Below are 27,939 nucleotides of genomic sequence, written 5' to 3' on the forward strand. Positions count from 1 at the left end.
TTTTGATTTACATCTGGAAGGCAGGTTCATTAGTTTAGTTTAGGGTCTTAGTTTCCTTAACATTTTCGAAAAATTGGATCTATGTTCTACGGATCACACCTAGTAAGATAAAAGTATTTTGTTTTGGCCAGAGGCTTCATTGGGCATCCGATGTGCGATCCTAATTCTGATGCCTCATTCATTCCACAATAGAGCTTTCTCAACTGATTTTCCAGCCAATCCATAGCCAATGACTGGACCCGTCCAAATTACTTTCAATAGTTCGCTGTATTTCTCAATTCACAACAACAATCTACGCGTGTCTTGATAAATTCGCAACAGATTCAAAGCAAGCTACCATATCTCCCTCGCACGATATGTAGAAAAATCGAATTTCACAATCCCTTGATTCAAATGCCTTGACAGCATCGCAATATAGAATTTACAGAATCATAAAGGAGGGCAGTTGTGGATTTCTTGACGGGTGTAGCTGGAGATTGGTTGCGTTAATGAGTGTAATTGGAGACTTGCCTTTGCTTTCGTTACAAAGAAGAGCTGGTTTAGGCATTATAGCAAACAGGTAAACTGCGTGCATATTTTGAGGTATTTTGACAACCTTACAACCTAATTTTGATCCCACATCCAACTATCCACATAGTTTTCCATTTCTACTAGCTCGCAGTGACCCCATATACAATATTCCAGCAGATGGCAAGAGCTTTAACTAGTCAGATTCGACAACTATTTGCTCTAATGTGCCTCGGCCGGAATCTGAAATAGGTTCGCCGGACACTACAGAGGGTTGATACCACCGGCAGCTATCTCGACAACCTTCGTTGGAGACTCGTCAATTGTTGCATGTCACTATCGAAGGCTAGCCACATATGCAGTCGCCTCGATGACCTTCGCCGAAGAAGTGAATCCCGTCGCGACCTCAATGGCAGTCACTAGAGGCTGTAGCTATCCGAAGTCGCCGAAGCAACTGGAGATCCAGTCGTTACTTCCTGAGAGTGATTATCTCCCACAATCTCTGTTTAAGGATTGATCTGAAGCTCTAGAGACGGCAGTCACCATTTGTCCTCTTCCAAATTCCACCCTCTCGGCCTAGAACTTTATTTTTGAGTTTTATAAAAATTTTCAGATTCGAATTTGTGCTCTCCATTGTTCTCCTCGCTGTATGGCCATGTAGAAATTGCCTTTGCTTAAACTAGAATTGCTTGTGACCAAAATACCATTCACTGAATACAAATTTGAAGCCATCATATAGCAGAATGATATTTTTGCCTTTATTTCTGGCTTCTACTCGTGACATAAGAAGATCAGCAATTTTCGTTTCCCTTTTTAATTTCCCCTGCCCGTATACATCCTTTGCAGATCTAAGATCTAAATATTGTAGCCAATTCCAACGCTGAATTTCCTCACTTTTGCCGGCAAATTCATTTTTTAAAATAATTTTTTCCATATCTACTCTATCTAGCCATCTCTCATGACCGTAATTAACATTTTTACGGTGAACTTTCCTACTCTTCCTGCCGGCAATAATGTTTTTCATCTTTCAGATCTCGAATCATATTTATCAGGAATTCTTTCGATCCACTTCTCACCTTTTCTCACGTGATTTTTTCATTGTTCATCCTACCAATTTTTATAGCCCGCCAAATTATTGACCCCAAAAATTTGGATCATGTGTGGTCAACAACATTTTGACTGCCTTCCCTTCAACCTAAGTTTAGCCTACACATTGAACACGCTTTTAAGAAACAAAGGATGTCGGCTAGAAAAAAAGGTTAGACTATCATTTGCACTTCGACGATCAAGTCAACCATTGTGATAAGAAACATACGTAGTGCAAAAGGAGATAGCCGCTCTGATGATTGCTTTGAGACTGCTCCAACGACTGCTCTAGCTCCAGTGATAGAAAAATCTTCAAAAAATTGATATATATATATACACACACACACACACACTCCACTGTAGAAAAATATCCAAAAATTTATCTGTGACCAAATTTATTGTTTGTGACTCTGCTTATGTTTTATGTGACTATTTATGATCAAACTTGTTTTTGCTGTGATTGTATGTGACCGTCTAATTTGTAAGTATATGTAACAAATTCACTAACCTATGTTATCTGTGATTAATTATGACCAAACGTATTTTGATGTAACTAACTATGACTAAATTTGTATTGAGTGTGATATCTGTGACCAGATCAATTTTAACTGTGACCAAGTCACAACTGATCACTACTAACCAAAAATTAGTCACAGACAATCACAACAAACACACACTTAATCACATGGGGTCCCCACAAAACTCTAGCTAAACAATAGAACTGATAAAAATTAAATACCAACCCTTCATCATTTTAGCCAGATCAAAAAATTCGCTTGGTTCACCCTAAAATGTTCAAATCCATCTCTCCTTCACCCACCCTTCAACATAACAAAAATGTCAAGATGTACAACAATCTTCTTAAGCTACCATTCATCGTTGCAGCCAGTGTACACAACCCAAAATCTAACACCGTTAGAATTCCATTCTCATCTTGTAGTAGATTTTTTTTTTTTTATTTTTTGTTTCAAATCACGGTGGTAAACACGGATCTAAGGTACCAATGATCGGGAAATCCACGATGCCATCGTCAAACCTTTGCAATGTACGAGCGTGCATCTCCCTATCTCGAGCTTTCAGCACTTCCAACTCCACATTGTATTTCGTTGGAAAAGCCCACTCCAAAGTCAGCACTCTTTGACACCGTCACCACTCTCCGTCAACACAAATCATTAAGGTAGGGTTGGTGGGTGAGAGAGAGAGAGAATTAGTAGTGAAAGAAATTTTTTTAAGGGTTTTGAACGGAGTGATGTGTTGGTAGGTGTGTGGGGTGGGGTTTGGATAAGGTGAATATATAGATTAGATTTAATTAATTTTTTATTAATTATAATTACTATAAATTGATTAAAACCTGATTTGTGAAATAAATTTTAATCCCCCTATTTTCTGAAAATTAATCTTTAGCAGTAGGTTTCTAAGTAATTTTTCCTATATATAAAGGATGAAGTATGTCAAAATGGGCAGTGGGGCTAATGAATCGAGCCCAACCCAAAACAAGCTTCTTTGATTAAATTGATTCAATTTGATTAAAAAAAAAAAAAAAGGTTGAACCCCAACCTAAGGGCCCTCCACCACCCAGCCTATAGAGCATCATGAGAGAGGTTAATCGCGGGATGTACCCTAGTAGATCAGGAAACAAGAGCTGCCTGTACACTAGTGCCCACAAAGAGTCTCAATCTATGTTTCAGGAATCGAACCCTCATACTGCGATTGTCAGCAAGGCTGAGTATACCTCACCCTTGTCCTTTGAACTACTGGGATATACTCCGAGGGGCGATCTAATTTGATTAATATAGATGCCAAGTCATCTAACACATGACCACATGCAAGCCACACCATTTTTTTATGACAACATAGGTCGCATAACAAGAAGGGGCTTTCTTACGCTCTCGGTGTCGATAGTGATTTCTTTTTTCCTTTGAAAATTAATCACTTTGTGGATTTTCACTTGTGAAGATTATGTATTTTTTAGTTGTATATTAGTAGTCACTTTGCTAATCTTGGTCTATTTGCTACTTGATTTCTTATTTTTTTGCTATTTAGAACCTGAACTTTGAAATATCTGTCTAGCTACAGTATTGATATGTATAACCTTAATGAGTGGACTATATTTCCTACTCAATTATTTGAGAAGTTGCTAAAATCTGCAATTGATTGGAAAGAGGGAGAGAAAAAGATAGGGACTGTTGGGGTTTGTATGGGTAGTTGAATGTTACTTAAATTGATTTAACTTACTGCTTAAGTGAGTGCTTTCAATTTAACCTTAGAATTCCAACTTATACTACAAATGGATCTTCATTATTGTATTTATTTATTTATTTATTTATTATTATTATTATTATTATTATTTATTTATTTATTTATTTATTTTTAAAGAATAGAAGTATAAATATGTTTGTGAAGAAAGTAGATATCCTGAACTTTGTAATCCCGCAAATGAAGTTATTTTTCTTGAGTGTGTATATAGATGTCCGCTTTTGGCTCACATATTACTTGTAGCCAATTACATTACTCTAAGTCAACTAACTATGCATCCATACTTCTATTAACTATGTCCATGATCATGAATTCACCTCTCCTATTACTACATAGGGAAGCACTTAGTTTTTCAGTTAATGAAAGGCAATAAGGCGGCTTCTAAGGAGTCTTCAAATCTTTGTGTTAGAAAATATGGGTTGTAATTCATCCATGTGAGTTAACTTTATCCACAATACATTAAAGTGGTTGGAGGTGGTTTAAACTTGAAATTCAATTCTGCAACTACAACTCCCTATAACCACCCTTAGTTTCAATACAACCTCCAATGATTATTGCCTAAAAAAGTGAGACACGATGGCAAGGTGATGGTGAAATTCGTATGTAAAAATACAACAAAATTGAAAGGGTCCTAAAATCTTGATTTTGGCATGAAAACTCGCAAAATTATGGATAATAATTCTCTTCCACTGTGATTGGGAATGGCACCATTGGATAACAAAAAAATGAATGTTTTGTAGCTTTAAAATGTAAGTTAATTTAACCACACAAAGATCTTTGAATTCATCACTTCTAGAACCTTGACAGGAAATTCGTGTTAAAGAATGCAGCGAATTTTTACATTGGTATCAAAACTTTAAAGGTTGTTGATCTTAATAAAGGTGAGAAGCTAAATTTGATAATATTTGACATGATAAAATTTTAAAAGAGCTAGAAGAACTGATGCTTTAAAAAGCATCGACCACACAATAGAAGACCTTGTGCGGTGCATACTATTTTTGAGAATAAAGATCAAGAATTTTGTCAAGTCTGTGAAAGATAGGTTCTAGTACTTAAGCGTTTGAATTGTTAAGTTTTGTTATAGATGATCTTATTCTTGAATGTGACTAAATTGGGATGGTTAAAATAGTGTTAACATTTTTAGTTGCTCACAATTTTTTTATTTTTTATTTTTTATTTTTATTTTTATTTTTATTTTTTTTAGATGAGTAGTAAGTTCAAACTAGTCTCTTTTCAATAGTTGAGAACATTGAAGGTTAATATGACTTACCAATTGAAGCATCAATTTTCTTGTTGACACTACCCATTGTGTGAGTTAAAGGATGTGTGGTTTGATGCTGCTAAGACTCGAGGACGTGCTTGTGTAGCACTATTCTAGTTTATATAAGATTTTGGGTCTTAAGTACAAAATGAGTTAGAACAAATGTATATGAGGAGACTGGAAAATGGACCAAGCATAACATGTCAGATAGTAAGTAAATGAAAGTGGTTTTGGTAGAGGATCGATATTATAAAGGTTCAAGTGCTTCAACTATATGTTTTGAATCTCTTAGCTCAAAAATATTTAAGATAGGATATTGCACTTAACTATATTCCTCTTGGTGTTGTTTATGCATCAAACACTATATATTGGATCTTATCTTGTGTGGATAGTGATTGAAAAGTTAAAAATCCACTATATATTGCACTTAAATATATTTCTCTTGGTGTTGTTTACGCATCAAACACTATATATTGGATCTTATCTTGTGTGGATAGTCATTGAAAAGTTAAAAATCCACTTTATATGAGATCAAGATATATTTTTGTAGCTCTGAACATTTGTGCAATGGTTTAGAGCTTTTTAGCTGAGAAAATCATTCAAAACTGTAAGAGCTAAGCTTCCATAGAGTAAATTCATTCAAATTTCTTTGCGGGCTATGATTAAGAAAGATAGAGATGGAATGTCATTTTTCATTACATTTATATTGTATTGATTTAGACTTTTCTAAAGTAGTGTAGAAAATCAGATTATGGAAGGAAAGACTTTGAGAGCTATTTGAGAACATGAATCTCTATTACGAGAGTTCAATGACCTGGGTAATAAAAGAAAAATTCTTATTAGATTGACTATTCCTTGATAACCAATAATTATATGGTCTAATAGGTAGAAAGAATGAAATATTTCTGATTAAGATGGGGCTTGAAATAATATAGTTGAATTTATGTATATGCTTTTGGGAAGAGTGTTGATTAACTGCAACATGTCACTTGATGAAGTTCTCTCAATTTTAGTACCTTAAGAATATATAAACATTAGACATGGATATAACCAAATATATATTGTTTTAGACTCATAATTGACTATGTAAGTTCTTGATAATGAGTTTGGGAACATGAGCTTACTAAAAACGAAATGTATCTCTATGAGATATACATGACAAGTTATGTGAGACTTTGGATGGATATTGAGTTACGTGATGTAACATTTGACATTTTTTTTGGTAATGGAGAAAACTTTGAAGAATATTATTGAAATTAATATATTATGTATATTGATGAATCTTTTAACTGCAAATGAGTTGTTTTAAGCTTCTGATTCAAGTGTGCATGATCAGTCTCCGAGTAGAAACAATCTATTTTCAACAATTTTTTATTTAGAAAATCCCTTACTTATATGAGTATGGAGAGGAAAAATTGAGGAAAGTGTATATATGGAGTACAGAATTCCAAACTTATTTGGGATGTGATGGAATTTCCAATTATACATTAAGTTTATTGAGAATATTCAAGTTTTGGAAAAACTAAGTAAAACACTATTGAGTTTATGATTGATAAATCTCATTCTTTTGAAGAATGTTATACTTAAAATGAGTGTAGTCATGACAAGGAGAGTCACTTCGTTCGCCTATGCTAGCTATAATAATTTGTTTAAATTTAGAATTACATCAAATAGATTTAGAGACTGTATTTTATTCTCAAATGAAAATTGATTGAAGAGATCCACATGATTCGATTTGTAGAATTCATATTAAAGGCCTTTTATTATTGTGATATCTTTATATTTGCACTCATGACATATTACAGCTATCTTAACAATGGTACTTGAGTTTTAATATGGTATAAATTTTGTACAAAATGTCTTCATATGTTGACAAGGACCATTGTATTTATATAAAGGTCTTATGTAGATTGTAATTTTAATTTTAATATTGATGATATTACATTTTTCTAAGCACGAGAAGGAGCGTATTGACACCATGTTGAAATTTTTGTCATAAACCTTTGAGACGAAAGACATGGATTTACCAAATTGCATATCTTATTTTTAAAAAATTATTCTAGTCTTCTTGTTCTGTCACAAGAATTTTATAATATAAAGATTCTAGAATGTTTCTAATTGTAAAGTTGTTATCATATTGACATTCCTATATCGGAAGGCAACCATTTGAATCTTCATATATATCGAAGGACTCCATAAATTAATGAAGAAATATCCAAAGAATCATTTCCAGTACAGTTAGGAATTAGAGGTATGTTGTGATGCATACTTGCACTAACATATATCATCCTATAGATCTAGTCAGTAGGTATCAATGATATTCTTAGAAAGGTTATTGTGATACCTGATGAGTAATGTGTCGGTTATTCTATTTTATATTAAGAATAACTTGTGATTGAAATAGATATGCAAATTTGGACTAAAGATGGGAATTAGTCGAGCACAAATAGTCATTAGACTTGTACACTCTTGCTCTGTAGAGTAGCAAAACTAATATCTTGTAGTGTATATCTTGACAATTTAATAAATTATTTAGAATAAATATATTGGTCATCTAATTATACTAACTAAGAATATGAGATCCACAATAGTTATGCAATTATCTCATGTGTTGAGGATTTCAAGTATCATGATGGAACTAAATATTTGATGGTATTTTTGTGGGAGACATTAGTAAATAAAATATCTATTTAGTAAATCTGTGCTCTAATCATCATATGATGAAGATGTTAAAAGATGCACTTGTTGGTAATGTCAAATTTCTAGAATCATACAAAATATGATACTTAGTTTATCAAAAAACTATTGATTGAGCTTTATATGCCCATAGATGAACTATTTTGAGTTCATGAGTAATCTATTGTTAGATTACGATATAATGATTTGCATAAACATATAAAGTATGTCAAACTAGTTGAGTTGGCTAACTCACATGAGCAATCATCTCTAACACTTTGAGGTGTACTGAGATGAGACTCGGTAATCATATTGTGTACATGATCCAATTGCCTTGATAAAATATCAAGATGAGATTATTATAAGTAATTGAAATGGATTTTTTGGTTAACCATCAAACCCGTTTAGTAGTCAAATCGAGTTCGCAGTTTGAGATTACCCAGAGGAATGAATGTAAAGAGAACTTAAATTATGTATCGAAAAATACCTAAACTAGGATCTGCACGGTGTTATTTATTTATAAAGAATATGACATACACCCAAAAAATGGAAAAAAACACTGAAATATGTGTTTCATAACACTTTTGCTTTACGAGCAATATTGAGTAAATGAGTGAATAGATTCTTACCTCCTCAATTATGTGAGACCTTGAGTTTTATAAAACCTCATATATACCCTGATAACTTTTGACTATTTTTTGAGATTTACTTTTAGTGTTGCTACTTTAATATTTTACCAATAACTATAATCAATTTGGTTTGATGGAACATGTCTAGGAAAGTAGCTGATTTAAATTTGAAGGATTCGAGTAGGAAATAAAAGCTATTTTGACTAACATTTATATTTATATTCATCGATCAGACAATTGTGGTTAACTATTTAGAGTATAGAACATAACCCTGAATAAGATGATTTGATATAGAGTACAAGTATATTCCATAAATACTCAAGGGATAGAAAATACTTGAAATAATGTTGGAAAACGAGTTCAGGTTATAGCAAAATTTAATGTTCCTCTAATAGAGATACAAAATATACCTAATAGGTTTATAGTACTCGTTGGTCGCATTATCTGTTTATCTTATGAATCTTTATGAGATAGACCTTGAGAAGGATCTAACGTGCGATATTTGTTGTACTTATGGTTCAAGTTAAGCCTATCAAGTGTGAGGGGGAGATTTTAGAAAATATGGATCGTGGGTCTCTTATGTGGGTGGCTAGATCTACAAAACATTAGAGAGAATGGTTTGAACTTGAAATGTAGACCTACAATTCCCTATAACTATCCTTAACTCCTATACAACATCCAATGGTTATTGCCTAGAAAAAGAGAGAACAGATAGCAAGGTGATGGTGAAATTCATATGTGAAAATATAACAAAATTCAAAAGGCCCTGAAATCACTATTTTGGCATGACTCACAAAATTAGGCACGCAGACTATGAATAGTAATCACATTCCATTGGGATCAGGAGTTGGGACTATTGGAGAACAAGAAAATTCTGATTCTGGAGCTTTGAAATGAATAATAATGCCTTTTCATTGTGAGCTAGATTGGGATCATCGAAGAACAAAAAAATATAGATCTTGGAGTTTTAAAATGTAAGGTGATTCAACCACACAAAGATCTTGAAATTTATCATTTCAAGCAAGAACTTTGACCCGAAATTCATGTTAAGGAGTGCTTTGTTTGAACTTCACTTGTTGACTACTCTTACATTGATACACTGACGAAAAGAGTTTGTTGATTTGACATGGGATGAGTTCTGTAGGGATAGGTTAAAAGCTGCTCAAAACTGCTCTACTACCACAAGAGGTGATCACAAGCTCACTGATGTTTTCTTTCCTCAAATGGTACTCGTAGTCTCTCTTCATTGTTTGTTGATTTTAGTATTCTATTGAGAATTTTTTTCATGAAACTAATTGATATGGTTTATTGTTCTATCTTTGTAATCTCTATACTTCATAACTTGTATGAAAATTTTATGATAATTTAATTTTAAGTTACCAATTTTTTCGACTAATTCATTTTGAATGACTGAGAAAGGTTTCGCTTTTATGCTTTATGCTCTTTTCAGATAGGTATTGTATATAAGATAATGCCACAAGATAACAACTAATACCAACTTTTGAAGGTCTTTTGAAATGATCATAAGTCAAAAGAGTAATTTTCCTATAACAGTAGTAGACTTTCTTGTGGTATATTGTAGAAAGATTGGAGGAAAACAGGCATAGTGAGATTGATTAAAAATAAAGGTAATTACGCATTTTGCTAGCCATTTAGGTGAAATTGAGTCTATCAGATTGTGGAGATTGTGGCTCATATATATATAATTGTTCTTCAAAAAAATATGTGAGAAACACTTCAAATATCACCATAAATGTTCAAGTTGTAGCACTACTGGAGCCTTTGAGACAGCTTATACACAAGCCTTCGAGAAGGGTATTTCTCTGCCTGAATAGCAGTTAGTGGACTGTGCTGTCACATTCAACAACTTTGGCTGCAACGAGAGTCTTCCATCTTAGGCCTTTGAGTACATTAAATACTATGGTGGACTTGAAATCAAGGTTGCATATCCATACACTGGAAATGATGGTGTGCACTAGTTGGCTGGCGAAATGAGATTAAACGACACGACATGAAGTATATATCACAACAACAAGAACATGAAAAAAAAAGAATTTAAATTGGCAGATGAACTAGGGATTTATTCACTAATAATGGATTGAGAAATTACAACAATATTATCTTTCTACACAATTATAACTTTCAGTAATAAATTAACTTGTTAAAAAGAGTTTACCATTTATAGGGATACACGTCAAACCATAATAATAGCCAAAAGATGAAAACTAGGTAAAAAATTGAGTGAAATAAACAAAATTTCATTTCTAAAACCTAGTACGGCAAGGCGCTTGAGCGCCAAGCCAACAGTAGGTGCTGAAAATTTCATCTTGTCACTCGAGCGTCCAGCTAGAAGTAGGCTAGTGCTGTCAATCCCTATTTCATCCATGAACCCTATTTAGACGTCTTCAAGGACCAATACATCAAAACAATGCAAACCCTAGATGAATTTAAGTCACAAACTTAAAAATTTCTACCTAGACACAAATTTCAATGTAATGAATGAAACTCCAAAATTTCTCCACCTGAAGAAAAATCACGACAATAATGAATGATCTAAACTCTTCTATAAGAACCAATCTAACTTATCCAACAAATTAAACATCTCTACCTCTTCCATAATATCCAACTAGGATAAATGAATCCAAACATCGCTTTGCAGAATTAGTTTGGGTTTCCAAAAACCATAAATGATTTTAAATATACCAAATAGGATCGAAATAGACAATAAAACTGAATCAACACTAAATGTTTTTTTAAGGCCCCTTGTTAGACTGAATACCTTCAAATACATTTTAAGCATATGCAACAAAATCAGCTTTCTTGTACTTATCTCCACTAGGTTTATCTCTAGCAATTGAATACGATATCACCACAGATGATGGTGGTAAAGCAGCATTACCTATACACTCTGAACTCGACTAAGTTGTATTCTTCAACACGGGCACCAAACTAAATCCCAATGGTATTGTACCAAACTGAATATCTACCACGGTACTAAACCTTTGCTGATTGATCTTCAAGGATTCTGCGCAACTTTACAAGACGTATAACTAGGACTTTTTCTATCCTTCAAATACAACCCGAACATCTTTACAAACTTTCAAAACTCCACCTCCATCAATGAACTCGTACCCTCTTGAATTAAAAAGCAGCCAATGATATGAGACTTTTTATCAAATCTGGAAAATGTTAAAACCGATCAAGTGTTTTTACTGTCCCATCAACAGCTTAAGTTTAACTCTGACAATATCAGCTATTTGACAAGATGCGTTATTTTTTATGACTAGGACACATTTCAAAGTTGTTTCATATGTTGAAAATAAATCTCGATTAGGACACATATGAAAAGCACAAGTCAAATTCCGAATCTAATCCTCTTCAGTATTGGAGTCACCATTTGAAATAGCCAATACATCTCCATTACTCAAATTGTCCTCTACAATATCGGCTTCACCCAAAGTTTTTAGTTGCGTTCCATTTTGCGTTACAACCAAATTTCCTATATTCTGCAACTTGTCTTGCAATAAAAACAAATATGATTATTGAAATTATACTTCGACCTATCCCTTCCATGATCACCATGAACAACAAGGCATTCTCCATTTCTAGCTTCAAATTAAACCATATACTTTCTTTTCTCATTTAAAAACAAAATATTGTACGCATCTTAGATGGTGTGAGTGTCATAACTATACATGATCATGTCTCTAAATGATGTAAACGAAGCAAGCAATGAACATAAAACTAACTAAAACCAAATCTTCTTCATCAGACTTTACAGGTCTTCAAATCATCAACATTTTCTTTAAACACAGCTAAATTATCTTCCGACAATCCACCTTCTGTCGTGTGAAGAAAATACAGCCCCTGCTTCATGTGTAATTTACTTTTCATACTCTTAGTCAAGCACAATTGCTCCAACATCAACCACAACCTAGCTACCATTTTCTCCTTTAAAATATCTTGAAGAATATTATTTGAAAAATGAAGACGAATTTCTGAAAGAGCCTTCCGATCGTTGTGTTGTTTCTCCTTCATGGTTCAAGTTGTAAGCATCTTGTCAAATCCCAAAAACCCTTCATCTAAATCCATCTGAGTGATAATGAGAATTTAGTGTTACGATCGAAAAGCGCAATGTCATAGTTTATGGTTACCATCAAGAACAAAAATCTCAAACAAATAAAATCAAAGCTTTGACATCACTTGTTGGAAATCGAATAAGGATCATTTATGCTCTGATGCCACTTGTTGAAAGGTAGAATGAGGTTATATGCACGATATAAAGTATTGATCACAACAATAAGAGCATGAGAATTAATTTGGATAATGGAGAGAGAAATTACAACAATATTTTAATCCTCCACAATTCTAACTTTTAGTGACCAATTGACTTGTAAATAAATAGACTAGGGATACATGTTAAACCTTAATAATAGCCTTAAAGATGAAAACTAAATAAAAAACTTCATGTAGTAAACAAAACAAGAAAACCCAAAATGACGCGATGCTCGAACGGAAGGCGAACTGTAGACAGGCAACAACACATTGCTGAAAATTCCTTATCACCACTCAATCATCCAGCTAGAAGTAGGCTAGTGTCGTCAATACCTTTTTCCTCCATAGACCCTATTTAGACATCTTTAAGGCCCAATACACCGAAACTACGCAAATCCTAGATAAATTTGGGTTACAAACTTAATAATTTTCACATGGACTCAAATTTCACTGCAAAGAATGAAACTCCAAAATTTTTCCACCTGGAGAAAAACTCGACTGCGAAGATTGAACTGATTTCTTCAATAAAAACCAAACTAATTTCTCCAACGAACTAAAAGTTCTCTATCCTTTCCAAAATATCCAACTAATATAAATAAATCTAAACTCGCTCTGTAGAATTACCTTGAGTTCCCAAAAAAAAAAACAAATAATTTAAAATTTACCAAGTAGGGTTGAAACATACACTGAAACAAAATCAATATTAAATACTTTGTAGAAGGCTCATTGTTAGACTGGACACTTTCAAATACACTTAAAAAGCATGTTCAATAAAATTAGCTTTCCCTTACCAACCTTCCCTGGGACTATCCCTAGCAATTGAATACGATGGCAAGTAGGTGATGACAGCAAAGCGATGTTACCATATCCTCTTGAGTCGACTGAGCTATATTATTCAACATAGACCCCAAACTAAATCCCAACAACACTGTACCAAACCGAATATTCACCACAGTACTACACCTTTGCTGATTAATCTTCAAAGATTCTACACAACCTTACAAGACGTATAATTGGGACTTTTTTGCCCTTACAACCTGGACACTTTTACAAACCTTCAAAGTTCCACCTCCACCAATGAACTCATACTATTTTAAATTAATAGTATCCAACGAGATGAGATTTTTTTCCAATCAAGAACATATCAAACCTGATCGAGTGTTCTAACTATCCTATCCAATAATATATGTCTAACTCTACCAATGCCAGCTATCCGACAAGGTGCGATGTTTCCCATGACCACGACACCTTTAAAAATGTTTCATATGTTGAAAACAAATCCTGATTGGAACACATGTGAAAAGTGCAAGTAGAATCCAGAATTCAATTTTCTTCAGGATTGAAGTCGCTTTCAAAAAGAGCCAAGATATCTCTATCACTCAAAGAGTCCTCTACGATATCGGCTTCACTTGAAGTTTCCTGGCTTCTTCTCTTTTAATTTGCAGCCAAATTTTCTTTATTTTGCAACTAGTTGCAATCCCTCTTGATGCGTACTTTCTTCTTGCGATAAAATTAAACCTGATTACTGAAATTAGACTTCAACCCGTCCCTTCCATGATCACCATGAACAACAAGGCCTTTTCCATCTCTACCAGATACTTCATCTTGTCCTTTGAAAAAAAATCATAACCATCTTCAATGGTAAAAGTATCACGACCATACAAAATTATATCTCTAAATGATGTAAACAAAGCAAGCAATGAACACAATAGAATAAAGGCCAAATCTTCTTATCATACTTTACTTTTAAAGTCTCCAAATCAACGAAGATTTCTGTAAACATGGCTAGGTAATCTTTCAACTATCCACATTCTGTCATGTGATGAGAATACAATCTCTGCTTCAGGTGCAAGTTACTCATTTGACTCATAGTCCTGCACAATTACTCTAATGTCAAACACAATGCAACCGTCGTTTCCTAAAGAATATCCTTTGTCAAAGTGCCTTCCAATCATTACGTTGTTTCTTCTTTGTAGTCAAAATTACAGGCATCTTATCAAATCTCAACTAGGCATTATCCAAATTCATCTAAGTCAATACTGTCACATCTTCACTAATGTTGCAATCTAGAAGCGAAATATTACACTTCATGGTTGCCATCAAGAATAAAAACCTCAAATAAATCGAACCAAAGAGCTGGCGCCGCTTCTTAGTTATTGAACAATGATTATGTATGCGCTGATACCATTTGTTGGGAGGAAAACAAGGTTACATGGCATAGTACAAAGTATTGATCACAATAATAAAAGCACAATAAATAAGAATTTAATTTAGCAAAGTGATTGGAGATTTTATTCACTAATAATGGAGAAAGAAATTACAATTAATGATGTGTTCCTACACAATTCTAACTTTCAATAATCAATTAGCTCATAAAAAAAGTATGGAAACTAGGTTATAAATCGCTTGAAATGAACAAAACAAGAAAAACTCGGAATGACGCGACGCTCGAAACTTGTGCTAAGCGTGCCATTAGAGGGCCAGACGTTGTAGGCGAGTGACAGCTCCCTTCTAAAAATTTCATCTCATCGGTCAAGTGTCCAGCAAGCAGTAAGCTAGCACCATCAATCACCCAAACCACGCAAACCCTAGAGAGATTTGGATTACAAACTCAACTGTGTGTGCAAATACTCATCTGAAAACAATGACGTCCAAGTTCTTGTCTTTGTCAATATTACCCTAATAAGTTACTTATTCAACTTCATTACAATCTCAACCAACTTGCCTACGTTACTAGTAAGATTTTAGTTCACTGTACGGGTCACATAGATAAGTTTAAATCGACTCATCATGGCTACCATAGATTGTCGACACTAACTTGATAACTGTAGTTTTTTTCTGAAATACTGAATATAATTTTAACATTTTATTTTCTCATTTGTTATCCTTTTAGCCTAATAAATTACTAATCACTTTTCCAACATAGCTGCATTCTTGAAAAAATTGTTCTCCGAAAAATGAAGCTGGCGTTTAACTTGTATACTTTCAGATCATATGAGATAAAAGGAGAAATCTCAATTTTGGCTGTTTGGTTGGGTTCTAATATTTGGTAAATCAACAGGATGCCAAATATGAATTAAAGCATAGAGAGTGGAGAGTTTACACTAGCACGAAATGTTCTTGCTATTGGTAATGGAGTAGAAAACAGTATCTGAAACTGACTCATTAAGAACTCATGGGGAGGTAACTTGGGTAACCACGGCTACTTTAAAATAGAGATGGAGAAGAATATGTCCGGTAAATTTTTGCAGATTCCATTGCTAGTCCTATTATATATGTTACAAGTAATTAAACAATGGAGAAACAACTTATGATAGATGTTATCTGCATCATTTGATCCTTGTAGCTTTCGACCAGGGTCTAGTAAACTAATACAAATAACTTTGGTTGTAGTGTCGCAACTTGTGGATCAAATCATATATTTTCTTAAACGTTTTTTAAGAAAGACTGGAGTTGATCAATGGACTGATTGTCTAGAACCTGTCTTACTCTAGTTTAATTTATCTAAGATGGTAGTAAAAAGTGATGTTTTGTAAATATGGTTTTAGTGTTATGCCTCACCAACGAGGCTCTATTCCAAGCATACATGTGGCAATCACGTGGAGACATCAACTAAAGGAAAAATCAAAGATTGACCAAAGTCAACATGCCAAAGAACACTCAATTGTCGAAGTCCTTTATAGCTTTGGCCTCTATCCCATGCTCCTTTCCTCCAAAGGGCCTCAGATTAGAAGCAGCTCCAAAAAGATTATATTATCTAGCGAATGATTGATGTGACCATCTATAGCCTAATAAGTCAATTCCTAACAGCCCAATTAATTATGTACACTGACAAACTCCAAATGACGGCTCCTCTTTCCCTACACACTCAAGTGCAACATAGGGCAAGTGGGTGATGTGATAGCTATGATAGGACATCCCGATGGGTTTGATGAAGTGAAGTCTGCTTCATCCAACGGTCGAAACCAATACTGGACCACTATAAAAATCCAACCATTGTAACACTTTGAATCTAGTAAAACTCCTTATAATTAAAACAACTATTTGTCCTCTTTCCTGTTTATTTGTTTTTGTTTGTGGGAGTTTAGATTATATTGCTTTGGTCGAGTTGTTTTTGATCGATTGCTAATATGCAATCATTTTATGGTCGAGTTTGAACATTTTTATCTCGTGTCATAGAGCATCACCCATGTTCATATATGATTATCTCCTCCAACCAATTTTTCGCTCAAAATGTATTAGAATTTGATTGCCTGAACATGATTGGACCCAATGTTTATTGTTCACATCACCTTTGAAAAAAAAAAGATCAACATATTGACATCATCTATGGGAAACCACACATTTAACTATGAAAAAGCCATGGAAAAAGCTTATCAAAAAAATATATTTAGGTGAGTTTTCTACCTTTGAATAAAAGAGGCTGTTCTTGAAGAAAGAACGCTCGAAAACCCTAAGAGAAACCACTTGGAAGAGATTCCAAGTCGTTTATAGAAGACGAAATATCCTCTGCTAAGAAAAGACTCCCAAGGGATTTCTCTTTCAAAAAAAAATCAGTATGAGCTCAAACAATGAAGAGACAATGCCTCGGAAAGCTAGGAATGTAGTAGCTAAGAAAAATAAAATGGAATTATGCTAATATTTTGTGATGATCTAGCACCACGAGCCTAACCCATTTTAGAAACGACCTATGGAAGCTCAACCCATGTAAAATTACGAAAGCCCAAGTCATAAGTTAATTAAACGCCCAACAATTTAAAAGATTAAGTTTAAGTAAAATTGATTTCAAAGATTTAATGAATAACTAGGTTGCCACAATGGCCATCTACATGGTATTTCATATAGGCAACCTAGGTTCGAATCACCATGTAGATGTTTTTTTATAAAACTTTCATACGAATTATTTTTATGGCTTAGAGACTCTTCAAATTTTTAGTTAAAGACTAAGTTTAATAAATTTAATGATAATACAACTCTCCCACTTAATTTTTCATTAAAAAGAAAGGTTATAGAAGTAGAATGTCACTTTTTCACTACACTCCTCTTCAAATCCAAATTTCATCTCATTTTCTCTCAAAAAAAATATATTTCATATCAAGTTAAGTTTTAGGAATAACAAGGGTGAGAAGAAGGAAGGTTTTCTATACATTTTGTTCTTTTATCCAAGAAAATTCAAGGTAGGTAGAGGTGCAAGTGTTCATTCATTTTCAAATCTGATTTTTTCGATAAATGTTTGAATGAAATGGTACCTCCGGGTACGGTGCTTCGACACTACTATAGTTTGAATGATCATTCTCCGGCTCTATGTGTTGTGATAATGCTATAGTAATTGGATTTTGCCGAAAATCCATCTACGTGTGACGGTATGAATCTATAGTTCGGAATTTCTAATTCGATAACGAATTGCACTGATGATATCTATTGAGTTTCAAACGCATGGGTTAATTTCCTTCCTACAAGTTGAATGGATTTTCCTTGGGGCATAGATGATGGTAAATGAGATGCGACATGTCATGGAGAAGCCGATGATTTACATCTTTCGTTGATTTTGAGATGTTTACACTTTCTTTAAATTTGATTCCTATGAATATTGTGTGGATCTATTTTACGAACACCCATTATAAAAAAATTATGTTTGAAAGTAGATATGCATCATATGAATAAATTTATAAATCACTGTATACAAAAAAAGTTAGCAACTTAAAATTTTGATTTCTCTTCAGAAATTTCAGTTTCTGCCTCATCTTTAAAAAAAAATCATAACTATTTTGTTACTTGGTATTTTTATATGAAACCAACTGGATTGGATAGCCTAATAAGTTAGATACTGAATAAAATTGGAATCATGTCAATCCAATATCGGTAAAAGATTATATGTCACATAAAGTAAACTATGTTGGGTGCTGTCTCTGTTTTTCAGCTTATACCCTTATTTTCAAAAATTCATAACTCACTCGTTACTTGGAATTTTTGAATGATACCAATTGGATTTGATAGTCTCATGGATTAGCTACTGAATAAATTTGAAATCATGTGGTCTTGACGTCGGTGGAATTTTATATGCCATTTTAAGTGAACTGCACCGGTTTACCTTTCAACTGGATCGCTGCTAAGTTTTGAAAAATATTTTAGTACCCCATATGACGTCGACGGAAGCTAAAATTTTTGACTATGTAATATTATAAGGAGTTTAATACCTTACATTAAAATTTGATGAAGTTTCAAGGTCGATAGCTATGAAAACAAATTTGTTTTGACAATTACTGTTTGAGACAAAAACTAGAACATCAACATTTCTTTTTAAGTTTTGCCAAAATTTCACGTCAATAGTCGTTACATGCATGGAACCCATTCTAAAAATATTTTTTTGAAATTTTTTTCTTTTAGAATTGGATTATTGTTTAAATTAAAAAAAATAAAATTCTTTAATTAAATTCTAAAATTTAATCTTTATACCTTCTACTAAAAATATATTGAACTAACTTTACGGCTAAGGTAAAATAGTTTGAGTGATGTTTCCGTCCATACGGGTCGGGGCGTTACAGCGTGGTATCAAAGCAAGAGTTTAGTCAATTCTGTAGACTTAGTGTATTTTATTTATAAGATGAAAAAAAAATGAAACATTTAAGGCACTCCATGGCATCTTGCGTCTATCAGTTGACCTCATCCGACGAATCCAAGGTATGTATTAAAATATTATGTTCCACATTATTTTTTCGAGCATGATTTTGATTTTTTAATCATTTAAGCTTGAATATATGAAAAATGCTTATGATGTTTTGAATGAAATATGCTATGTGCATTTTATTTTGTTTAAATATACGTGAATAAATGATGATTGGCCATCCTATTAGAACCTCAAGAGCATAATGTATAAGTTGATATCACTAATGAAGATAACACATAATTGGACACTTATGTGACAGACATGGCTAGAACTTATCAGACCGCTAGAAAGGTCACAGTTTGTATAGCAGTGTTGAACCGTAGGACCATCATCCAGTCCTATGAGAACTATGTGACTGACCCGTCTCGTCCACTTGTTGAACATGTACATGATATCTACGAGAGATGTATGGTAGCTGTAGATGCGGGACTGGAGATCACCCATATCGAGGCTGTGAATAACCTTATACATTCACTTCCACCTCAGTGGGGAAACATGGGAGTCATTGTTAGGGATGAGATGCTAGAGGGTAACCATCCAGAGCACCCAAATACGATCGAAGTTGGTATATATTGTCAGACCTTTCTAGGCAGATGGAGTGAAAGTTTAGAACCTCAACCGGAGCTAGTAATTGAGCCCAATAATGAGCTCGAGCCTGAGCTCGAGCCCGAACCTCAGTTTGAATCAGACCTCGAGGAAGATCCCGAATGGGAGCATGAGGATGACTTTGGGTTCGACTTAGAGAATGATCACAAGCATGAACTTGAGCCACAGGTTGAGATGGACCTAGAGTTAGGGCCTAAGATAGAAGACTCTTCCGAAGATGAGGCTCCACCAAAGAAGATTCGTAAGATTCATAGGGATTAGAAATTTAGATTTCCATTTCCTTGTGATATCTTTTCCTTTATGTTTTTGAAAAAAAAAAAAAGATTTGTCGACCTATTGTATATTCTGATTGCAATGAGTACTATTAATAAAGGAAAATTATGATCAATTTGAGGACTACCTTATTTTTTTTTAAGTATTTTGGTATTGGCAAATGAAGTTAATGTGAGATATTATATCTTATCTCTAGGAAAATGTCTCGAGCAAACCAGAACAACTTGATAAGGGATCTCCTGCAAGCGGTTCAAGATCTTGGCAGGCTGAATCAAAATCCTGCTCCACCTACACCACCAGCTCTTATTACTGTTCTGACTCACACCTCGATAGTTGAGTTATTTCAAAGGCATAAGCCCCCTACCTTCGATGGAGCATCTGGTCCACTAATAGTTGAGGAATGGCTTCGTAAGCTAGAACGAATTTTTAGGCTCATAGACTGCACTGATGCCTAAAGGGTTCAATGTGTGGAGTTTATGCTTATCGGTGATGCAAGTCACTGGTGAGATTCGATGTCCCGAACTAGGACTCCGAAGCAGCAATTGGCAATAACTTGGGAACAATTCAAGGAGGAAGTGACGGACAAATATTTTTCTCAATCTCTAAGAGATTTCAAGGAGAACGAATTCCTTCAACTCAATCAGGGTAATATGTCCCTAACGGATTACGAGCGAAAGTTCGATCAACTCGCAAGGTATGCTCCACATCTGGTTGACACGAAAATTAAGAAAACTCAAAGGTTCAAGCAAGGGTTAAACCCAGACCTAAGTATGATCCTTATGTCACATCACTTTACGTTGTACCATGAGATACTGGAACAAGCTCATGCTATCTGGTATCAAAAGGCTAATGTAGAGCAATATCATCAATTGTACAACTAGCAGGATAAAGGGCAAATTGGAAAGAAAAGTGGAATGGTCAAGATAAAGGAAAGGGCAAATGACAAAATAAGAAAGGTAATATCGTATCTAGCGCCAGTAAGGCTATGGTAGCTGCAGTAGCGCCATGCCCTAAGTGTGGTAAGCCTCATCGTGGTAAATGCTTGTATGGGAAGAATGCCTGTTTTCGGTGTGGCAAATCAGGGCATATTGCTAGGGATTGTCCCACATTTGCCCCGAGGAAGGATGATAACAATGATCAGAACAAGAAGGAGAAAGCATGAGTTTTTACATTGACTCAAAAAGATGCAGAGGGGAACTCAAACGTAATAACAGGTATTTTACTGGTAGCCAATACACTTGCTTATATATTGTTTGATTCAGGAGCTACTCACTCTTTTGTATCAACGTCTTTCATTGCTAAATCTAGTATTACTTATAATAAGTCAAAGAGTACACTAGAAGTTAGCCTTCCCTCAGGCAGGACATTGAACACAGACAAATTAGCTAAGTCAGTGAAATTCGATATTGAGGGAAAAACCTTAGAAGCTAATTTGTATATGATAGATATGAAGGACTTTGATGTGATTTTGGGCATGGATTGGTTAGGATGTAATTATACGACCATTCGTTGTAGAGAAAGGGAAGTGTCTTTTCAAAAATCAGGAGAAGATCAATTTTCTTTCCTCGGAATAAAGACAAACCCCATCTCCAATTGGTTTCGACCTTACAAGCCGAGAAAATGTTGAGAAAAGAAACATCTCAAGGGTTTCTAGTTAATATCTTTGGAGAAAAACTGGCAAAGACAAAGATTGAGGATGTACCAGTGGTACAAGAATTTATAGATGTGTTTTCAGAAGATCTACCTGGTATTCCACCGATAGACAAGTGGAATTCACAATAAATCTGGTTTCCAGAGTGGCGCCAGTATCTAAAGCCCCATACAGAATGGCCCCAAAGGAACTTCAGGAGTTGAAAATCCAATTACAAGAATTGTTAGACCTTGGTTTTATTTGACCAAGTGTATCACCATGGGCGCACCAGTATTGTTTGTAAAGAAGAAAGATAGAAGTATGAGGATGTGTATCCACTATCGGGAGTTGAACCGTTTGACCATCAAGAATAGGTATCCTCTCCCTAGAATTGAGGATTTGTTTGATCAATTGAAAGGGGCTAAGGCATTTTCTAAGATCGATTTACGATCTAGATATCATCAATTGAAGGTTAAGGCAGATGATATACCTAAAACAGCTTTCAGAACTCGTTATGGACATTACAAGTTTACAGTTATGCCATTCGGATTGACAAATGCTCTGGTAGTGTTCATGATTCTGATGAATCGAGTATTTCATCAGTATTTGGATCAATTTGTTATAGTTTTCATTGATGACATTTTGATATACTCCAAGAGTAAAGATCAACATGAGGAACATCTTAGAATAGCGTTAGAGATACTACGCAAGGAAAAGTTATACGCCAAATTCAAAAAGTGCGAATTTTAGCTTGAACGAGTTGGATTTCTCGATCATGTAGTTACTACCCAAGGAATTGAAGTGGACCCAGTAAAGGTGGAAACAGTAACTAATTGGAAGATACCGACTAATGCTGGTGAAGTTCGAAGTTTTCTAGGATTGGCTGGGTACTATCGAAGATTTATAGAAGGATTCTCCAAAATAGTTGGACCAATGACACAATTGACAAGGAAAGGAGTAAAGTTTCAATAGACAGATAAGCGTGAGCAAAGCTTTCAGGAGCTAAAACAACGATTGATCACAGCACCTATATTAACCATACCTGAAGGTTCAGAAAAGTTTGTTATATATAGTGATGCATCCAAGCAAGGTTTGGGATATATACTGATGCCACATGAAAAAGTAATTGCCAATGCTTCAAGGCAATTGAAGCAACATGAGCAGAACTACCCGACCCATGATCTAGAACTTGCGGCAATGGTTCATGCATTAAAGATATGGCGCCATTACTTATATGGAGGGAAGTACGATATTTATACGGATCATAAGAGTCTCAAATATTTCTTCACACAGAAGGAATTGAATATGAGACAGAGACGATGGTTAGAGCTAGTGAAAGATTATGATTGCACTATTCATTATCATCCGAGTAAAGCTAATGTTATTGCTGATGCTCTAAGCAGAAAGTCGATGGGACAGTTGGCATCATTACCTACTATTTCGATGGAGTTGATCAAGGACTTGGAGAATTTATGAATCGAAATGGTTGCCACAGCAGAGCAAGTCACCACCCATTTATCAACTTTGGTGGTTCGACCTACTCTTAGAGATCGGATCATAGAAGCACACGATAAAGACTCATTCTTGCAGAAGATCAAGAACAAGATTGGTACTGATAGGAGAAAGAATTTTGGAATAGCTTCGGATCAAGCACTAATGTTCAAAGGAAGAATTTATGTACCAAATGATGAAGTTTTGAGGAAGGAGATATTGGAGGAGGCTCATTTCACCCCATACACCTTACATCCTAGTGGTACAAAAATGTATCGAGACCTTCGAAATGCATTTTTGTGGAGGAATATGAAAAGAAGTATAGGTTCATTTGTGGCAAAATGCATAGTATGCCAACAAGTTAAAGCGGAACATCAAAGATCGACAGGATTATTAAATCCATTAGGCATACCTGAATGGAAGTGGGAGAATATCGCAATGGACTTTATGGTAGGATTTCCAAGGTCAGCAAGAGGACAGAATGCTATATGGGTAATAGTGGATCGTCTAACAAAGTCCGCTCATTCTCTTCCAGTAAAAATGACATTTAGTCTAGATTAGCTGGCGTAGTTGTACATTAGAGAGATTGTAAGATTGCATGGTGTCCCCGTGTCCATTGTATCTGATTGAGATCCGAGATTTACATCAAAGTTTTGGAAGAGCTTACAAGGAGCTATGGCAACGAAATTGAATTTCAGTACAGCATATCACCCTCAATTTGATGGTCAGTCTGAAAGGACCATTCAAACTTTGGAAGATACGCTAAGGGCTTGTGTTCTGGATCTAGGAGGCAGTTGGGAATCGTATATACCTCTGGTAGAATTTGCATATAATAATAGTTTCCAAGCAACTATTGGAATGGCACCGTATGAAGCTCTCTATGGTAGAAAATGCAGATCACCTGTTAATTGGGACGAAGTTAGTGAAAAGAGAGTTTTGGGACCAGAGATCATTGAAAGAATAGTTGAAGCCATTGATAAGATCCGTACCAAGATAAAGGCCGTGCAAGATAGACAAAAGCGCTATGCAGAGAAAAGACTTGGAATTTGAAGTTGGAGAGAAAGTCTTTCTAAAGGTGACACAGTAAAGGGTGTACTTAGGTTCGGCAAGAAAGGAAAACTACGATCTCGTTATATCGGACCTTTTGAAATACTTGACAGGGTTGGAAATGTGTCTTATCGATTGGCGTTGCCACCTGAACTATCGGCAATTCACAATATGTTTTATGTATCGATGATCAGAAAGTATATACATGATCCAGATCATGTGGTCAACTAACAATCCTTAGAAGTACAAAAAGACTTATCTTATGAGGAATTACTGATCAAGATACTGGATTGAAAGGTACATAAATTATAGAACAAGGAGATTCAACTGGTCAAGGTGCAATGGAATACTCATGGAGTAGAAGAAGTTACTTGGGAAAGAGAAGAAGAAGTTAAAGACAAATACCCAACACTCTTTGTCCAACCATAAGATAAATTTCGAGGACAAAATTTTATTTAAGGTGTAAGGGTTGTAGTAGCTGAGAAAAATAAGATGGAATTATGCTAATATTTTGTGACGATCTAGCACCACGAGCCTAACCCATTTTAGAAACGACCTATGGAATCTCAACCCATGAAAGATTACAAAAGCCCAAGTCATAAATTAATTAAAAGCCCAGTAATTTTAGAGATTAAGTTTAAGTAAAATTGATTTCAAAAACTTAATAAATAACTGGGTTGCCACAATGGTCAACTACATGGTATTTCATATAGGCAACCCAGGTTCGAATCACCATGTAGATGTTTTTTATAAAACTTTCATATGAATTATTTTTATGACTTAGAGACTCTTCAAATTCTTAGTTAAAGACTAAGTTTAATAAATTTAATTGTAATACAACTCCCCCACTTAATTTTTCATTAAAAAGAAAGGTTATAGAAGTGGAAGGTCACTTTTCCACTACACTCTTCTTCAAATCCAAATTTCATCTCATTTTCTCTCAAAAAAATATATTTCATATCAAGTTAAGTTTAAGGAATAACAAGGGTGAGAAGAAGGAAGGCTTTCTATACATTTTGTTCTTTTATCCAAGAAAATTCAAGGTAGGTAGAGGTGCAAGTATTCATTCGTTTTCAAATGTGATTTTTTCGATAAATGTTTGAATGAAATGGTACTTCCGGGTACGGTGCTTCGACACTACTATGGTTTGAATGATCATTCTCCGGCTCTACATGTTGTGATAATGCTATAGTAATTGGATTTTGCCGAAAATCCATCTACGTGCGACGATATGAATCTATAGTTCGGAATTTCTAATTTGATAACGAATTGCACCGATAATATCTATTGAGTTTCAAACTCATGGGTTAATTCCCTTTCTACAGGTTGAATGGATTTTCCTTGGGGCATAGATGATGGTAAATGATGATGCAACATGTCATGGAGAAGCCGATGATTTACATCTTTAGTTGATTTTGAGATGTTTACACTTTCTTTAAATTTGATTCCTATGAATATTGTGTGGATCTATTTTACGAACACTCGTTATGAATAAATTATGTTTGAAAGTAGATATGCATCATAGGAATAAATTTACAAATCACCGTATACAAAAAAAGTTAGCGACTTAAAGTTTTGATATCTCTTCAAAAATTTCAGTTTCTGCCTCATCTTTAAAAAAAAATCATAACTCTTTTGTTACTTGGTATTTTTACACGAAACCAATTGGATTGGATAGCCTAATAAGTTAGATACTGAATAAAATTGGAATCATGTCAATCCAATATTGGTAAAAGGTTATATGTCACATAAAGTAAACTATGTTGGGTGCTATCTCTGTTTTTCAGCTTCTACCCTTGTTTTCAAAAATTCATAACTCACTCGTTACTTGGAATTTTTGGATGAAACCAATAGTATTTGATAGTCTCATGCATTATCTACTGCATAAATTTTAAATCATGTGGTTTTGACATCGGTGGAATTTTATATGCCATTTTAAGTGAACTGCACCGGTTTACCTTCCAACCTGGTCGCTGCTGAGTTTTGAAAAATATTTTAATACCCCATATGACGTTGAGAGAAGCTAATTTTTTACTATGTCATATTATAAGGAGTTTACTATCTTACATTAAAATTTGATAAAGTTTCAAGGTCAATAGCTATGAAAACAAATTTATTTTGACAATTACTGTTTGAGACAAAAACTGGAACAGCAACATTTCTTTTTAAGTTTTGCCAAAATTTCACATCAATAGTCGTTACATGCGTGGAACCCATTCTAAAAATATTTTTTTTTTGAAATTGTTTTCTTTTAGAATTGGATTGTTGTTTAAATAAAAACAAAAGCAAATTCTTTAATTAAATTCTAAAATTTAATTTTTATACCTTTTACTAAAAATATATTGAACTAACTTTACGGCTAAGGTAAAATGGTTTAAGTGACGTTTCCGTCCATGCGGGTCAGGGTGTTACAAGGAAACACCCCAAAGAAGGAGTGCCTCACATGCAACTCCTGCAGCCTACCATGGATTTCACCAACAGCATCGACAAAGTGGGTCAAGAGATGGATCCAGACTAGCTGCTAGGCTCACCATGGAGGTGGCTACCTTGGCTACAAATATGGGAACTATCACCAAACAGAATATTGCCATGTAAGCACTATTTGGGAACGTGCAAAGCTAAAGAGGATATCCGATTCTCCCATATGCAGCCTAAGAAAATGCTTTCCTCTAAGCTCCATCTTTTGTTCCATAAGGGAACTACTATTGTGGCAAAGAAAAAATTCAAAGCCAAATGCCTGATTACCAACATTATGCAAGGAAAGAGGCACTCTAGAAGAAGGAAGTTGGTATCGAAACTTCCTCCAACTACGCCACTAACCAGCCTAATGAGGCTCCATTCGACTTTTCTCCCAACTACGATCTGGAGAACATGCCTCAAAGATCCATAAGTATTTTTGACAGGCTAAGCCCTAGAAGGCCTAAGAATATGCATTCCTAGCTATTACAAGAGCTTAGAAATAAGAGGGCTTAACCTCCTTCTACACTAGGAATAGGTAGTAGGAACCACTTTAGTTTGAAAAGCAAAATGAAAATAGCCAAGACAATGGGCCTCAAAATCCTCCAATTAGAAATAGGCGTCAAAGGAGGGCACAGGCCAGGACTCAAACAGGCCCATCCCAACCATCTCTTGGGCCTCAGGTCAGAAAGGATGAAGATTCCGACAAACCACAAAAGTCTTACTGACTTGACAATGACTTGCTATTCTCTCAGGGACTAAGAAACGTTCCTGCCCTAAAATACTTTGTACTACCTAAAATTTTCCAGTATGATGGAAAGGGTGATCCCATGAAGCACCTTAACAGTTTCAAAACTCATATGAGCTTAAGAGGCTCATCTCCTACAATAAAATGTAGAACTTTTCACCTAACTCTAAGCAGAGCACGCAATATGGTATACTAGGATTTTGAAATGAGGTATTATAAGTTGGCTAGACTTTAAGAAGGCTTCCTTTAAGTGCTTTGCAACTAGCAAAGAGGATGAAGGACTGTACAATGCCTCTACGGCATAAAGTAGCACTTAGAATAATCATTGAA

General features: G+C 34.7%; 1 pseudogene; it reads left to right on the forward strand.

Moving 5' to 3' along the window:
- Positions 1–2,636: 2,636 nt before the first annotated feature.
- On the forward strand, positions 2,637–15,438 carry LOC111372645 (annotated as a pseudogene).
- Positions 15,439–27,939: the final 12,501 nt, after the last annotated feature.

The sequence above is a fragment of the Olea europaea genome, chromosome 2, assembly GCF_002742605.1.
Source record: "Olea europaea var. sylvestris chromosome 2, O_europaea_v1, whole genome shotgun sequence".
In the NCBI taxonomy this organism is placed as follows: domain Eukaryota; kingdom Viridiplantae; phylum Streptophyta; class Magnoliopsida; order Lamiales; family Oleaceae; genus Olea; species Olea europaea.